The sequence below is a fragment of the Topomyia yanbarensis genome, chromosome 3 (assembly GCF_030247195.1).
Source record: "Topomyia yanbarensis strain Yona2022 chromosome 3, ASM3024719v1, whole genome shotgun sequence".
Classification (NCBI taxonomy): Eukaryota; Metazoa; Arthropoda; class Insecta; order Diptera; family Culicidae; genus Topomyia; species Topomyia yanbarensis.
Window position 1 is genome coordinate 259,716,982 of NC_080672.1, and position 18,573 is coordinate 259,735,554.

The following is an 18,573-nucleotide window of genomic DNA, read 5'->3' on the forward strand; positions in this document are numbered from 1 at the left end:
ATTTGCGTCAAGCCGGCGCTAATCTATTCCGACAATACGTTAGTGTCGGTTTCTGATGAGGCGAAGCCGAAACGCAACATAGTATACAAAAAAATATGTTTTGAATTTATTTTTACACGAGTATTGTTGATTCAATTTTAATTATAATTGAAATAGATGTATCAAGTTGTTGAGTTCAAAAATGTTACTGTTGATTCAATTTCTTCAAATATCCCTGCGTGAAGAAGTCAGTTTCGAAAAAAAATGTGGGTTAGTTCCTTTTGGGTGCCAACCATTCAAATGGTGTCCATATGCACGAGGAACGATTCTTAGTGTTCAGAAAGACCGTAGCACTAGTATTGCAATTGTCCTGTACACTAAGAATCGGCTGCGAAGTCGGTCGATATAGACGGTCAAGTTCTCACAAACAAACACGAGTTTTGCTAAATCAATGTTTTGCTTAGTTCAATTTGTTGAACGTTATCATTGTTGTATGTCTCACGATGGAAATTGATAAGGACGACTTCCGAAAGCCTATGTTGTATTTGCACCTTCACTAAATGTACAACACTAAACATTCACATCGCGAATACTCAATCCATACGAAAAAAAATCATCTGTAATTTCACTTATATCTCAACTTCAGAGTAACAGTTTGTCATCAGTTGTTGGGATATATTCAGAAACTCAGATTGTGTTCACATCATTTGCTTCGATCCATTCCACGATCTTTCAATGTTTGAATGTTTATCAGCGTACAATGCAATGTGCTCCACAAGATGGAAGAGGGAATGCTGCACACCTTTAATAACGTAGTACATATAATAGAAACTGCTTTTGCATTGACTCAACTGGTGCTTCGTGTTTTTATTTGAGGTGATCAAACAATACTACAATATTCTAAAATAGACCGGACATATACTACATTGTTTAAGGATCCTGAAAATGATAACCTAGCGTTTTATAACATTAATTTCTAAGCTGCGTCATAAGATCTTCTACTAATCTGATATACAGTTAACTCTCTCTATTGTCGATATTGAAGGGACCATCGACATATAGCACACTGATTTTTTTTGAGACAACTTTTCCTTCAGGACATCATATTTCATACCGGGAAATGAAGATAGATGCTCGTATTGGGGGGAGTAGGGTGGCAGACGACGAGGTAAAGTGCATACGCACTGCAAAACATCAGGTTTGCTGTTTGAGAAGGAATCCCTTATTATCATTCTGCCCCACATGTACGGGAACAGCTAAACCTGCATAAATCTCTAAAAATGTTTTCAATCTTTCCAAAGTCATTGAGATATAATGTAAAAAGGTATTGTTCGTGTTCATGATTTTTTACGGAATTTGTATTTTACTTTTTCAAAAGTTATAAAAGTTTGTCTGAGATCGACCAAGGCCTGGGAAGACTTGACCAAGAGAGTTTTGAAAAATCAGAACAAAAAATAATGACATAAATAATACTGCAATCCTTTTTTTCCTTATTGTCGAGGTCATCAGGTAGCAGTAAAAAATATAAAAGGGTTGCGTCTCATAAATTTCGACTGTGTTTAATGCATTTCCTTTTAAGGATTAACTGTACTGCTTACATTGCATATTAACACGTCACGAAATCAGCCATATTACTACTAACTTTGTTTACTAGTACAAAAAGATATAGACTGATGTTCGATGTGGGATTTATTTGTGACGTGATTAACACTAACAGTAGATACGACAGCATAGTAAATATCAGAAAAAGATTATCTTTCTTCGGCTTATTGCCACGTGGTCATGTCTCCCCATAAAATCTTGGTCAAGTCTGCCCAACATTAGTTATTGCGGTCAATCTCGTCCAAATTTTAGTAATGACTATTTCAATGCCCCGATTTATGTAAAATCATTTTACTAGCTCATAAAGTATAAATAATGTATGAGTACTTAAGAAGTAATTATTAGATATGTCCATAGAAAGTTTGATAAGAAATTACCTCATTTAACGCAAATTTGTTAAATACGGAATCTTTTCTATAAGAAAAGAATTTTTCATTCCAAACTTTAAAAATTACCTTAACGGACCGAAACTAGTATAAAAATATTTTTGAAAAAAATTAAGAACCTAATAGAACACGTCATAGCCAATAATAGAATTCTGCGCTTGGTCAAGTCTCCCCATGTTTCCCTAATTGAAATTGTTTTGACTACGAAAGTATGATTTCCGTACTACAGATGGCTGCAATTTTAAATATTTTATATAGCACGGTAAAGTCAAAATTTTGAACCCAAAAATGCATAATTTCTAGAAAACCTCGATATATGCAGATTAAGATGAATTCGTTTTACAAAGTCTCGTAGGAGAACATATTGAATATCCACTTTATCCCAAATCACGTATTTACTGCCCCTACATGCAGAATATTGATATAGTATTTAGTGCCCTGATCGCCAATTTTCATTTCATTATGCATATGCTTTGTGATGTCCTGAGAGAAAAAAACATCGACATGGAGAGAGAATAATACAGGCAAATATAAAGCTGTATACTTTATACATGCGATCTGAAGGGACCTACGAAATAATCGAGATAGAAAAAAATATCGAGATAGAGAATATCGACATAGAGAGAGTTAACTGTATTTGTTAATGTCCAAACTGATTTGACGTGTGCGATGTAATTGTGTAGGTTTCAAAAAACAAAACTATTTTTTGTCTGCTATTTCCCTAAAAATAGTATTTACATTTCAGCATACAACAGAGTCACTCACCGAAATTTAATGTTACATCCTACTTGGCAAAGAAACTATTTGTAGTTCAGCGAAAATTTGCAAAATGTTTGTATTATGAGAAAACTATAACTAATTAATGGTCAAACGCTGCTTTCTCCCAAAGATGAAGAGATATCTCTTCGAAACGTTGCACTATGGGAACGCATGCGACTAAACAATCGAACGACATCAACTACAATTTAATTCGATTCTATGTAGAGTATTTATATATACTCTAATTAAGGAAATCTTTGGGTATCTCGGAATTATGTTCGGTGTAACTGAATAATATGGATGCTTGAAAATAAAAATTTTAAAAACAGACATCCGCCGTGCGTTTTTAAACTTGTCATATCTTTATTGAATTTTGAATGAAACGAACCCTACTTTTCTTACACTCTTCAACTATGCCACTATGTTCCTAAGCTTTTATTCTTTTTTTTTTAAATTCGATCTCTGACTGAAACCATCCCGTTCGCCAATTCTGCGACGCACTACCACGCGTTCCCATTAAAGTGCCTTCTAGTTGAGGCTTGACGCGTAACGCCTCTCCACATAGCACTCCAACCACTTTTTCTCGATAGCACTTGGGTTGACTCTAAGTCTATGACATCGGCAGAAAGGCACACACAGAAATATGCTACCCTCCAAACGACTCAGGCTCGAAACTGTGCGGAAAGCATGCGTCCGTCACTTCAACCTCAGCGAATCATTACCGCTTATGTCATGCATCCTGACAGCCATCCGTACCGATTGAACCAGAACACAGACGGGAGCGATATGTCGGAGGAAAATTTAAATGAGTTCAAGTGATAAATTATTGGTTTATCTCACTTTCTATTCCTTCTCTTCGAGACCTCTTGGACGTGATTGCTTCTACTTTGCTTCTCTTTGGTTGTTTTTTTCCTACTGCCCGCTTTTCAGCGAAGAAGGAGCTTTTCTGTTCATGCCGCCAATAGATTGTTGGATGTTAGTGCTGATGGTGATGATGATGATGATGGTGCTGGCGATATGATAGGAGCATATATAGACGTAACTGAACAAAGCCGTAAGGAATTTATAGATGGAAAATACTTTTCACATTCAATGGAGCCGCTTGGCTATTTTTAGTACTGTTCGTGCGGGTGAAGATGATATCGGCAAAAATAACCGCTGATCGTATCGAGTGACATACGTAGTTCGGAGCAAGTCAACTGCTTCACGCGAGGACTTCTTTTGTTTTATTGCGATTGAATGCGACAAATTTTGACTACCCTTAAAGTATATAGTTTGATTTGAAATTTTAATTTCAAGAAATTTATTTTAATTTTAACGTATATTTAGCAGCAGATTTAATTTTTTTATATTTTAGGTAATTTTTGCTCACAAGATTATTAGGCATATGTTGCCATGAGCATCCTTCCAAATAAACTAATCAATTTAAAATAACGATCTTATACGATAGAATAAAAATGCTTTTAGATAGAATGTTTCGTCAAACTATGTCACAAGTCATGCCATCCAATAAAATAAAAAAGGAAATTTTATCTTTGTTTAGTTCTGAGACTTCCAACCTCCCCCCTTTTACACGCCGTTGGTGCTGTGAGTAAATGCTTCCCCCCACATACCCATTGCTTGAAGCAATTTCCCTGTGAAGTTCCGTCTGTTTCATCCACTGATAAGAAGAGACGAGAGCTGGCGTTTGATTATGCTTCAAAGTACATTTTTCACAACATTGTATGTGCTTCCCAGAGAGGAATGAAACGAATTTATGTCTCTCCCTCTCCAGAACTCTCCTTCAAAAATTCCGATGCTCTGCTAGGCATGCGCGTTGGTGTAATTTTGTACAGGACATTCCGTTCCGGAATAAATTTACATACATCCTTTTTTATGACAAAATAGGCATACCCTGTTCAAGATAGTTATTTCTAGTCAAACGAATTTGCACCATAATGTTGTAGATCATAGAGTTATTTTATGCATAACAACTCGTAATAATTTAAAGAGTCATACAGGAGTGCGTATCAATGAATTATTGTTTTGATTTATAAAATATAACTATTTTTCTTATAGAACTGTCTTGCTTGTCGTCAGATTCTGTACAGGACCCTCGTCCATTTTTTTTGCCGCAGAACGCCAATTTGCGTTAATCTTCTGGTAGTTACACTAGTGCACTGAATTCCCGTTGTTCTGACAAAAAAAATCGTCTCTAAGCACTAGTGGCTACCGGTTCAGCCACCTCCGGAGTGTTAAAATGCTGCTTTCTTCCACAGTTTCTTGGGTCTTTTTAGATAACAAGGCCCCTATATTTCTCGATCGGGCGGAGCTCTGGCGTGTTGGGGGCGTTCTTGTTATTGGGCACGTTGTTGGCTGCATACCACTTCATGGTATTTTTTTCGTAATAACAGAATGCCAAATCCTGTCAAAACAGCATGGATCAATCATGTTGCCTCAGGAAAGGTAGCGGACGATTTTTTAGATACTCGTTCATGTAAATTTCTTAGTTGGCAGTTTCAGTATCGATTTTCAAACCACAGGTACAGATAGTCTACCTAACCAGATATTTCTTGGCAAACTACGTTAGATTCATATACTGTCATGCCTGTCGTCTTTCCTATTCCGGCTGCCATATAAAGCCAGGAAGCCGTTTTAAGTCTGTGTTAACGTAGGTTTCGTCGTTAATTTTCACGCAATCGAGCTAATTGAGCATCGTCGTGCACAGTTTCCGGGATCGTGCCTTGGCCGTGGTAGTGGCGTTTGGTGTCACTAACTAACTATAAGTCGGCATTTCGGTTTGTTTTTTCCAGATCGATGCGATGTAAATGACACTTCCAGCTTGTTTGTGGCATGTCGGGCGCAGCGGTTGCGGTTCTGCTTGAAGCCACTGGCCAATCTTTTGTCGTCGCTATGACTTCTGGCTTTTGATTTCACAAGATTGAGGTTTTTTGGTCGTCGATAAACGTTTCCCAAACACATTTGCCCTTGCAGCGTTTTTCTCTTCCAGCGCCTGCTGCAATTCCTCGTCGAATCACTCCTTCTGTCGGTCTTTTCCGGCAGCGCAGTTTCGAGCGATTGCACGTAGCTTGCGGCGACGTGTGGTTGTTTTAGTCGCGCCAGATTGTACCGTGGTGAGCGCCGGTACCAAAAATGGTTCACTACGGAGAGTTTTGGGCACATCTTAACTGCTGTTAAGTAGTAGTTCGAATCCACGTTAGCGACTCGATAGATTCTGACCGATGTGGAAGGCTAATACGTATGGCAATGCCACACGAACAAATCTGTAGTTCCTCATGGTGGGACCCCACGGTTTGTATTATTCTTCAACGAAACTACTTCGCTGCTTGGTGCGGGGTGCAAGCTGGTTCACGCCGATGATTTGAAATTCTACCTCCTTAGTCCGATCTCTCGACGACTGAATCCGTCTAGAGGAGCTTCTGGCTACATTCGTTAGCTGGTGTTGTAGAAACTGGCTAATTATTAATATTGGAAAATAGTAGGTTATAATCTTCCACCGCATGTTCAACGCGATACGTGACAACTATCCATTCGATGGTCAAAGGCTTACTAGAGTTGGTTGCGACCTCGGCGTTTGGAGTTCTCATCAGCTTACAGGGAACTTATGAATTGGGTGCAGAAGAGATTTGTCCGACTTGCACAACGAGACCTTCCACGCCGGAATCCTCTAGACCCCAAACCGTATCCTGTTCGATTTCGCCTGATCGGGAGTCAATCCCCGAAGATCTGTCCTGTGTCTCCTCGCACTGTTCTCTACGCTCATCTTGCTTACTACAACCTAGATTTCACCGTACGACGTTTGGATTCAACAGGCTGATAAGCGAATGTAACGGGTGTTCATTAAAAAAAATGAGAAAATGTTTATTCTTCAAAAAATGACAATGAATATTGAGGGATTCCATGAGAAACCGGCCGACCACAAAATATGACCATCGTCGATTCGAACGAAACTTTAAAGTTGAGTTCGGTTTATAAATCTCCTTGATTTTCTCTGACAGTTGCAATGTTTTGATGCAAGAGCAATTTTTTAACAGGGCATAGACATTTCTACGTGCATAAATTTCAATTTTTTTTGTTCGATTGTATTTTATACAGCAAAACTCTGAGAACGAGTTACAGGGAATGAATATTTCTGTACGAAAAAAATATGCACTGAAAAAAATGTTGTGCCATTTTTCATAAAAACAAAAATTTGTTTTAATAATTTAAATTGCTAAAAAAACCATTTTTCATTTTTTTTTGTATTTTCTACGCTGCAAATAGTATGAATTATAAAAATATGTCAAAAGTTGTTGTTAGGAAAACTTTTTTATTGAAAGCTTCTCCATAATCCAAATACACTGAAAAAGTTTCTTTTACGTCTTTAAAACGATAAACATTAGATTTTCGTGGGGTAACACGAATAACTTCTAAAAAGGACATAATCACACGAATTAACTGTTTATGTTGGAATAAAATTCTAAATATCTCGAAAACATCGCAGTTTTGAAGATTTTTGTTAAATGCATTTTGATTTAAAACGATACTTAGAATTATATTGTGTAATAAAATTACGGTATGGAATTTAAAAACGTGTATATAGTTATTGTTAGAAAAAAAATTACCGATAAGTTGTCCATCATACAATCATATTCAAAATGTTCCTTTTTTCTTTAGGTTTTTGTCGACGATATATAAAAAATTAGAAAAAATGGGTTTTTATGAAAAATGACACATTTTTTTCAGTGTATATTTTTTCGCACAAACTTTTGAAATTTATGCACGTAGAAATGTACGCCCGTTTAAAAAATTGCTCTTGAGTCAAAATAATCTTACTAATAGCGAAAAATGTTTATGCTTCTATGCCGGTAAAATGTGTAAAGTTTCATTGGAATCTAAGATGGTCGGTCACGATTTGAAAGATTTTCGGACGGATCTTCGTGGAATTCCTCTATTGAAGAAGGGGTCCTGGTCAGCCGTACGACGCAACTCAGTCGGGGTGCTCTCACAAGAGCGCTGGACGACACTGACGTTCTTCCTTGTGGTCAACTGCTTCGTATCCTTGGCCCGCCAATTATTTTTGTACACTAGGGCACTGAGGGAGCCGAAAAAATCCTCAATGGGACGGCACTGGGGCAAGTTGGTCGGGTTCCTTTCTTTCGGCACGTACGGTATCTTTTTCTGCTAAAGATACTCCAGCATCTTCTTGGCGTAATGGGAAGATGCCTTGTCCGGTCAGAAGACGTACTTCCCATCCGCGTGATGCTCCTTTACGATCGGCAGAAGAATTTTCTCAAGAAACTCCTCCTGGTACACTTGTTAATTGATGACCAGACCGCTCGGCTTAAACCAGGCTTTGAAATCCCTCTGTCCGATATGGCGATGTACAGCAAATTTATGCTTTAACTTATATTTTACTTCGAGGGGTGGGGCCGACTTGTCGCTGGAATAGTAGCTGTCATTTCCTGGAATGTAGCTCTAGGAGAGCGGAAAGTAACTTTCGTCTTCCAGCACGAATGACATCCCGCGGTAGTTCTTCGTCACCCACCGGCACTGCGATTTCACGATCGCTATCTGCTCGTCCGTGTACTCGGGAGACCGAGTCTTCTTCAGCATAAAGGTATGGGAGCAGTGATATTTTCAGCCGGTGTCACGCAAACTCATTCCGTTCCTGTTGTCGAACAGCTTTTTCAACGCTTTCTTCTTCTTCGTCATTATCTTCGCTACCGGCCTTCCGCTTCACGCTCAAGGTTGACAGGATCCGGTAAACTGTACTCACGGGTACATTTTTTTTTTCTCGAAAGTGGTCTACCGTAAACTTTTTTCCACGATGACCATGCGTTTCGTAAAACCATACAACACGCTCGCGGAGTGCTTGCTGTTTCGACGCCATCTTCGATTAAACTGACAGCACCCGAGCGAAACGAAACATGCCACCCCTTCCTAGAGAGTCCAGAGAGCATTATTTCATTAATTGCTAAATTAATTTTTTTTTCTTCAAGATAAGGAGAGAAAAAATTTACGCTCTTTAGGGGAGCCGCTACTTGGCGGTTGGAGTAAGTTGGCGGAATCTCTTTTTCTCGGTTTCTATTAGACATATAGCGCTGCCTCTTCTTGTATACCTCAAGTTAAGTGAAACCCGTTATCCAAATGCAAAACGATTTGTTTGGTGGAAGTTGTGGGTGATATTGTGTTTTGGAGCATACCAAGTAAATTTTCTAAATTTTAAATACTTTGCTTTATTTAGGGTGATTTTCAATCTATTTACCGAATGAATACATTTTTCGATAGCGCGTGAAGAGAGCTTTCAGTATCCGTATAGACATGACACATATCCACAAACAAAAGTTATTTTTTAAATAGCTTTAAATAAAATATGCGGTTGGGGTAAGTTGGCGGCGCTGCACGCGGGGCAAGTTGGCTATTTACAGTGCAAAAAAGTCATCAAAAAAATTTATTTCTGAAATTCACTCCAAAGTAACAAAATCGTGTATCTCGCCAATGTAGGAGACATTTATTCCGGCCAATTGTATGAAGAATTTCGAAAATTTACTTTTGAATAGGGAGTACGCGTCAAAGTCAAAATGTCGGGGTATTGAAACTGAAATATAAGAGCAAATGTCGGTTAATATACACTTTTCTCGAAAAGACATTCAGCACGTTCCAAAAGGACTCTTGAAATAATTGAATCTCCATTTGATTGCTTAGTTTTTGGCGTATACACTCATACCGGGGCCGGGGTTAGTTGGCGGGTTTTTCACGTCACATATTTTTGTCTCTAAAAATGGAGACAACGCATCAAACACTTTCAAAAAAATCAGAAATGTTGCCAAAAGTCTGCTCCTTCATGCCGCGTGTTCTATTCTGCAAGATCTACCTACATCAAAGCAATAAAAATTGAAAACTTAAGACACCGCCAACTAGCCCCGGTCTCCCCTACTTTAATTACAGAAAGGTATTGAAATCATTCTCATTTTTTATTGAACACCCGTTAGTTTACAAAAATATTAAGTTGCGAAAAAAGTATTGTTAAAGCCAGTTACCAACAGTCGAAAATCTTCCAAAATATAGATCTTATGTATATTTTATGAGTGACATGCTTCCAACGTGGAAAAAATAATTTGAAATGTTGAGAAAAGAGATACTTGTTAAACATTCAACATCATTTTAATCTTTAATAAAACTTGTATTTGATTTACACACATTGTACATTTTTAGAAGACCGTTACCTTTCGAACTGTGACTTTGTTATGTCGATCGGATATTTATACGGGATAGTGACAAATAACTGCAAAGAGTACCAGTACCAAAACATGTTTTTCAAAAGAATCTCGAAAACGCTTAATTGGAGAAGAAAATGAACATTGTTTTCATGTTCAGAGACGCAAAATTAATTTAGAAAACAACTTTTTTCTTAGCTTAACGTGATTACCCTAAAATTTGTAAACTACATGTATTGTGTATGAATTATTCTATATTTTTTACATGTTTTATGAGCTTTGGATTAATTTACTAAAAGTCAGTAGTTGGTAAATTTTTTGAAGACATTGTCATATTTCAGTTGTAGCAAAACATTCAGTCGCAATCAATTGCAAAGTTGCTTCATTAGAGAAAGTCTTCACGGCCGAAATGTGTCATTAGCTTTTAAGAGGGTTCTGCCAATTCTGAGTTGGCACGAACTTCATCATTAGTTTAGGAACAAATGAAACGTGATGTACCCTACATTTTACACGAATACGGCATTGAGAGGATTGAGACGTATTTCCTATTACTATACCGGGAATGAACCTTATCAACAATTTTTAAATCAATATATTTTTATTTAACGAGTTTTTGTCATTTCCAAAAAAGTAAGGCCTAGTTTTGGGAGTAGTTTATACTATTGTGTATATTTTTTTTCAATCATTTCGAAATAGTAGATTCAACTTATTGTTAACATTCCAGAAACAACTGAAATTAACACTGCGATAGCATTATCTAAAGGTGAAAAGATCTCCGCTTTTCCACCCAGTCGTCTGTTCTCGTCATTCTGCGTAACACTTCATAGTCCCTAAATGCATCTTGAGTGACAAGAGCTTGTAAAGTACGCAATCCTCCAAGCCCAACTTAAAATCACATTAGGAGAGGTTATGACATTCATTTCCCCTGCCGTCACTATCTCGGCTGTGGAGACAAGAAGTACGAGAGATGATGGTATGGTGCATCGATTGGTTGAACCTTCGCCCGAGAAAATCTCAGATGTAACGCATGGGGGTAGCGCCAACATTACACCGCCAGTCACGAATACACTGTCAACCGAGCTCCCAAGTTCGCTCCCTCTCACAACGTGTGTGGATTTCTATTATCTTTACCATCGGTCTGCTCACCGCAGTGAGAGCTTTGGCATTTTCTTCTCTGACCGAGCCGCAGTTGACTGATGCGAACTGATATTGAGATTCGTTCGCGTTTGATTTTTTCGCAGCTTTGTGACCCCCCAAAGTCCCCATAAATTAGTATTCCCACAGAGCCATGTCCGATCGGTCGCAACTGTCAAAACGGTATAGAATGGAACGTGCTACCCTTGCGTGCCCCACTTCAACGCCCTCCTCCGACTAGTAGTCAAAAGGTCTAGCAGCTAGAAAATTGTGTCTGATATTTTGGGAAAATTCTGTCGCTAACGCCTTTATCCCACCTAGTCGGAGCAGATCTTCCGGAAGATGAACCATCGGGGAAAAATGAGTTTTGTGTCTGGTGTGCGTGTTCGCTTGTGTGTATGTGTCTAAGGATAACCCAGCGGATATAATATTTCTTGCTGCTGGAGAATAGTTGTTACGTATTCAGTTCCTGTTTTTCGCGTTATTATCTCCTCCGTGGGAAAAAAATACGGGAGGTGGCCGTGAAAATTCTTAGATGCTGTATGGGTGCATTGTCATGTTAGAAGAAAATAAAATCCTCCTAGTTGCGGTGTGAAAAGAAAAAGTTGTCTTTATTTACAAATCAAGTACCGTGAGAAATGGTATGTGACCAGGCTACAGCTGGTGGAAATGCAACCCTCGTTTTAACTGTTCAGTGACCGGAAATCTCCTGAAAGTTTTCCCGAAAAGGAATAAGGAACATGTGAAGTTGGGTGTGAAAAAAACACGAATACACCGCCGTACGATTGGAGGGTAAAGAGAAGTGTTAATAAAAAGTGAAGAGGGAAACTTTCGCTCTCTTGATGATAATTAAATGAAACGAAATATTTTACTTTCCTTTATTCTCGACCCCGCTTGTCACTGTTTTTTTCTCACGATGGCCCATTTAATCAAGTGCCAAGAAATGAACAGCATCGAAAAAAAAACTGTTGTGTGTACACTAGACGATCAGCGAAAATGCGTGTATCTGTTCTTGGTGGCCTTTCCGATATTTGAACAAAAACAGAAACAACAACAGTAGCAGCAGCAATGACGGCACAGACAATCAGTTGTAACACTTCGAAGCACTGAATCGAATTTTATCATCACTAATTCTAGCGCTGTCGGGTCTGGTGTTGGATTTGTGTATTCTCCGGATACGTTCTACATGAGACTCAGCTCAGTTGGAAAACTGCGGGTGTGAGCGCGAAGATAATAGAGAAAGCGCTGTAATCTTCTTTTGGCAGATTTTTCGATTCGGTTGGAAGCTTTCTTTACTAACCGTTCGAAAACTTTTGAAAATAAGTACAGTTACGGAAATTCTATTTTTTTCTAATTCCTCTACACTTATCACATTTTCTACAGCTTTTAAGCCAGTGGTAGTCCTAAACATTGGGTATTGATTTTTTTAGGTGCGTTTGTCGATTTCCTCGTGCTCCCGACAGTTTCTTGTGCTATAGAACTTTTCAGAATTTAGCTTTTGTTGCAATAATATTGAATTGCAAAAAATCCTTTTGACAATCAAATAAGTTTGGTCGCAAATGCTAGAAATCTGAAGCGTTAATAAATCTCGAAGCAAAATAATGCCACTTGAGTGTAACCTATAACTATTTCACAAAATTTCCGCAAGTTTCCTGGAGTGTTGTAATAGTTGAAAGCGTACTTTTATGTGGGGGGTGTGTACCACATTAATTCTAAATCGCATAAAAAATCCATTCAATGTTTAGTTTTGAGCTCAAAATCCCGCAATACGAAAAACTAGCTTAGCACCTAATCAACCAATCAAAAAAAGACTTGCGTATATTATGCTTAAAAAGAAATATAATTTCTAAATGTGTAAGTTCGAGTAATTTTGATGTTCTCTCGAGAAAAAAATTTCAAACAAGGTTTACTAAGCAAATAACACATCAAATACTTTTTCGTTCGATTGGTGCAGATATGAGCAAGTTGAGTATGGACTAATGTTCAGGGCTCCAACATATTGACATCTTTGGGTGAGCTTGAAAACAAAATTCATTTCAATTTATACCCTTTTGAATTCAACACCATGTTTCGGTTGTTTGCTACATCACTCATTTGTTCAATGTTGCATTCATTCAATTATAATAACAATAGTTGTCGGTTCAAATGTATCTTTATTTTTAAAGAGAATTTTTCTTACACGCTAGTTCTGAATTGGATTGTCGAGCAAAATGTAAAATTAAAATCAGCTTTACAGCATCACTAAAAATTTTAATGATAGTACAAGCGAACAACGGTTAAAATCGAATATGTATAAAAAATAGTATAATATCCCAGCCTTCTAAAGTAGCATTTGTTTCCCTAGGTTTCTTATGTATTGAATGACATATTCTCTAAATTTTGTGACCATCGAATGAGAATTAGATTTTTAATAGCAATAAACATCGCTGTTTGAAACAATTCTAATGAAATTCATTTTCAAAAGTATCTATCTTCACTTCAAGAACATGTTGCTCTTTCAATTTTAATCCGATTTGAGCACAGCTAGTTTCATTTTAAAAGGCAAAGGAACTTTGTTGATCATTTTAACATGTTTGCCAAATTCGATGCTAACTAAGTTTTGTTATTACAAATATATCTTAACTGGGTTGATAGCATATGTATTCTGTACAATCAGCTGAAACAGTTTGTAATAGCCACTAATTATACAACTCTATTTTTCTAAGTTCAAGGTCTCCCCTTTGCCCCATATTGCCCTGAGGGGTCGAAAATCGACATTTTAAATGTTTTCTGATATGGAGGAGCATGGTGATTAGTGCAAAATAACAAATGAAAAAAACATAAACAAACACTTCTTAGATATTGAAAGTAGATTTATCCAATTATTATGTTGTTGATATAGCCAAACAGTAAACAAGATTTATCATAAAAATGGTATTATGCTAATAGGAAAGTTTTGATAACACTGTAGGGGAAAATCTATCTCATCTTTTTTTAACTTTTGACATTGAAAATGAGCTCAGCACCCCAAAATTACCTTAACATGTAATTTTCAGCCAGATTGGGCAACATTTTTGGTTTTGTCCGACTTTTGTTCAACGAAAAATTGACTAACTGGATTTCTGTTCCCATGTTGTAAGAGACGACTACGGACAGATGTGTCTGTGGTCTACTAGGAGGTTGATGACAGTCTATTATCTCTCTCCGGACAAATCCAGCCTAGAGGCCTTGTTGCATCCGGCGGATTGAAGTATATCAACCAAGAATTGATCCACTGGGATCCTGTTCCCATGTCGTAAGAGGCGGAAGTAGGAGTCTTCAAGTCAAGTTGATTCTCCGTGCCGAGGACGGAATGGCTGGCAGGACTAAAATATGCCAGTCGCGCACTTCGTGTCGTGGGTCTAACTCTTACTAAGTTAAGCGAATTACTGACACAATGGAGTTTAGTCCCTAATGCCCCCTTCGGGGTTCGCTATAGGCGATTCTAAGCCAACGTGTTTAGTATCTTCTAGCTACTGTACAACAAGTGTTGATGATGAAATTTGTAGTGCTGCGATCGACTATTGTTAAAGTAGCACAAATTCACTTTCAGCATAAACGTACAGCAACTATGAATCTATCCCACCTTGTGCAGAAAGGAAAAGCTTCTATAGCCTTGGTTGTACAATCGTATTTCCATAAAGGAAACTTCTATGTTGGAAAGTTACTTAACCCTGTCTTCGTAGCTTATGGCATGACAAATCCACGTGAAATGCCTCGTGTATGTATGTTTGCTATTGACGCATGTCTTATACCCGACCTCACAATTCGCGATATTTGTACTGTTACGGTCAATATGACTGTCGATTACATGAACAAGAAATACGTCTACAGTTCGGTATATTCCGTATATGCTGCGCAATGAACCGTCCCTTTCTGATGATTAAAAAGGGTTGTATCATACTGTGGCAGAAATGGGTTTCCCCTCATAATCGGCGGTGATGCAAAAACCCGCCACATAATTTGGGGCAGCTCAGATATCAATTTAAGAGGCACCGAATTGATGGAATACGAACATTTGCACGAGCTGAGAAGAGGTGTTAGATGTAACTCTCTGTTCTGACGGTACTACGCATGAACTGGAAAACTGGCTCGTACCAAACGAGCTTGAATCGTCGTTATCTGATTATAAGTACATCGGCTTTGATTATTTATACGTCATATCGTAATACCAAATCTACGCACTGTGACCTCTGCGAAGAGGGCTTGGCGACTAGGTTTCATGGGTATCTTCCAACGATTGAATTTCTATGTGACGTAAATGAGGTAGTAGATAAAAACAAACTCACTCATAGTAGTAGCATACCAAGAGGTTTGTCCGGTTCGAGTTATGCGAGCTTCTAGAGGAACACACTGATGGAATACCGAACTTGTTAAAATCAAAAAGTTATGTAGAAGAGCTTGGAATCGCAGACGCAGGGACGGGGTAAGTTGGCTTGCAAAGCATACAGAAATGCCCTTCAATCCTCTGAGTGAAGTGGTTAGAAAAGCATCTGCACAAATGTCGCAAATCTCAACGAGACTAGTAGAATAAATAAGTTACTTACGAAATCCAAAAACTTTCATGTCACTTCGATTAGAACTGCTAATGGTGAATACTCGTCTGACGAAGATGTAGTACTGAACTGTCTTTTTGACGCACCCTTTCCTGGCTGTACTGAGCCATCACTAACGACTTCCCCTGCGTTCTTTTCATGTAGCTCTGATTCTTGGGAATGTGCTCGTGGAATTGTGACAACCTAATCGATTAAATGAACGATTAAAAGTTTTACTCCGTATGTCTCCAGGAAAAGATGGAATCATTCCTGTACTACGTCAAAGAGGAGCTTTAGACCGATCAGTCTAACCTTCTTCTCAAATCAGTGAAACGTTTAATCGAGCACTACATTCGGGATGTTAGCTTGGGAGAATACCCGCTGCATGCAATGCATCATTTCAGTCTACAACATTGAAAAACTGAAGGTGCTTTTGGCGAAGTCATGCAGTACCTTCATATATTACAAGCTCGATACACGTAATGCTTAGCAACCGACATCTGTGCTCATCGTTAAGATAAGTACAGATAAGGAAGCTGAGTGTCTGTGGATGTCCTCAAGGAACCTGTTGGGGAAACTTAATAAGCTTGGGGTTTCGACATTGTTAGTTTCGCCGATGATTATCATATAATGATGATCGGTATTTGCATTAAAACATATTTTTATTTGATGGAACAATTCTTATGTGTTGTTGAGCAATGGCATCTTCATGCTGGACTATCAGTTAATCCAAATAAAACATCAGTGGTGCTTTTGACGCAACGAAAAATTACAACCGGAGCTGATCTGTTACAGTTCTTTGACTCTGAAATTATTGTCGCAGATCAACGTTGGGGTAATTCCTGACTCCAAACTTAATTGGACAGCTCACATCGATTTAAGAAACAAGAAAACTTGCATGGCCTTCGGCCAATGTACACGGTCTTTTGGTAATTCTTGGGAGCTCAATCCCAAATACATTCCGTTGGATCTACAGGGTGCCTTGTCCCCCAGAAGTAATACCGAGAGATAGTTCCTGGGAGGAATGATGGCGGAGTCCAATGGAGTTTAGTCGGTATGAATGGCAGCGCACCATTCGAGCCCGACACGCCCCCAGTGCACCCCGTGTGGTTGATTGGACCCTACCAATAGCACGTGTAGGGCTAGGTCGTAAAGGTCTTCTCCATTGTAAAAAAAAACAGGGTGCCTTGTGTAGTGGCAAAAGAGAAAGTGTTCACCGCAAAGCAGATGTCGTTTTTATTGAAAAATGTTTCAATCCATTAAATTGTCAAGGGGCCATGTATAAATGATGTAGAATTTTTGGGGGGTAGGGGGGGGGATATATAAAATTTGTGACGAAGTGATACGAGGGGGAGGGTAGGGTCAGATGTTGTGCGACGTAGCACTAAAAAAACTTATTGATTAGAGAAAACAATTTAATGTTCCTCCATTTCCAAGAGAAATAAATTTAAATTCACACAAGTGAAAAGTTACGCGGTTTTTCATGCGTTGCGCAGGGGGGGGGGTGTAAGGAAATGCTACGTTATTTACAATTTTGTGACCAAATGCTACGTGGGGGGAGGGAGGGGTCGAAAATCGCCGAAAAAAGATACGTCATTTGTGTACGGCCCCCAAGACTTAAGCGCCATCAAAAAATTTTGGACGCTTGTCAATTGAATTTAAATTGAAAAAATATGGTAAAATAATATATTTATCTAACATTATAAACAAGTGATATGCTTCATCGGTTACATTCGTTTACATTTTTCGAGGTTATCCGGACGGTTATTCGGCCTTACCAGACGACAGTCAGTCTCGTGATGGGGCTGCCATCGTGGATATAGCTCATCTTCAGCCGCTCGTTTTTGGACGGACGCTGTGTAGAGCAGATTCTTATATGGAGAACAGATGTTCTTTGATTTCCCCTTACCTGTCACCATACGACCAAAAATCCTCATGGGTTTTGTTACCCTTGGTTTGTACTCTTAGGGTCGATTTCTTCACCCTCGCCTAACGCTTAAGCCGGGTTAAACGTACTGGTGAACCTGGTTTATAAGTTGAACGAGGGTGAAGAAATCGGCCCTGAAAGCGCAAAGTAGTTTTACCTATTTTTTCCTTAATAGTTTTCTCTTAAATTTTCCTCCTTAGGGAGAAATATAGCATAGATATTAAGGATTATTATGCTTGGATTGTTATGACTCTCGAGTTTATGGTCCTTCTTGTAGGTTGGGTTCATGAAGACATTCAGAAACCCCGAAGGCAAGTCGTTTCCATCCTAAAACATTTCGATTGCATTTCGACTTTTAAAACTTTATCCGGGTTTCCTGTGTTTCCCGCGATTTTCCGACTACAGATATTAAATTGGCAGCTTTTGGAGTGTTTTTTTTAGTTTCATTCTATAGCTTTACGAAAATCGATAGTTGTACCAACCAACTTATATTATTCGTGGATACTGAAAGAGCCGCGTGCATACTCTGACGAGTACATGATGAAATTATATAACTTTTTTGTCCTACCAATGTCATTTCTCATCTTTTCAAGTATCCGACTTGTTACGTGACAATTGTCGAGTACGCTAATAACTGTCTTAGAAGTATGTCTGTTATGAAGTTGGTGCCAAAACTTTACTATGCTTTAAAATAACCGTAAATAGTCGTAAATCCAGTTTTTCGCGTACCTTAACGACAGCCAACATCTTCTTGTTGGTAATAATTATTCCTACTCTATTTCAACAATAACCATTCCCGCTAACGTGACAGCACCACCTCTTTAGAAAGATTGGACGAATGCCCAACGCCCTAGTCTAAAGAACATTTACAGTTGGCGTAAACGACTATTGTCAGAATAAGCACTATTTACGTTTTACGATTAATCCTATATTCGCCGCCATTGATGCACTTAAAAAGTTAAATACTTCATGTGAAAACATTTCCGATCAAATGCTCGAGTTCTTTTCATGCAGTTTGCATGCTCGATCCTTGA

General features: G+C 38.4%; 1 protein-coding gene across 6 annotated transcripts in view; it reads left to right on the plus strand.

Annotated features, from left to right (window-relative positions):
• Positions 1-18,573, plus strand: part of LOC131691509 (triple functional domain protein) — a 245,888-nt gene that overhangs the window by 78,886 nt on the left and 148,429 nt on the right. The gene's annotated exons all lie outside the window — the stretch shown is intronic.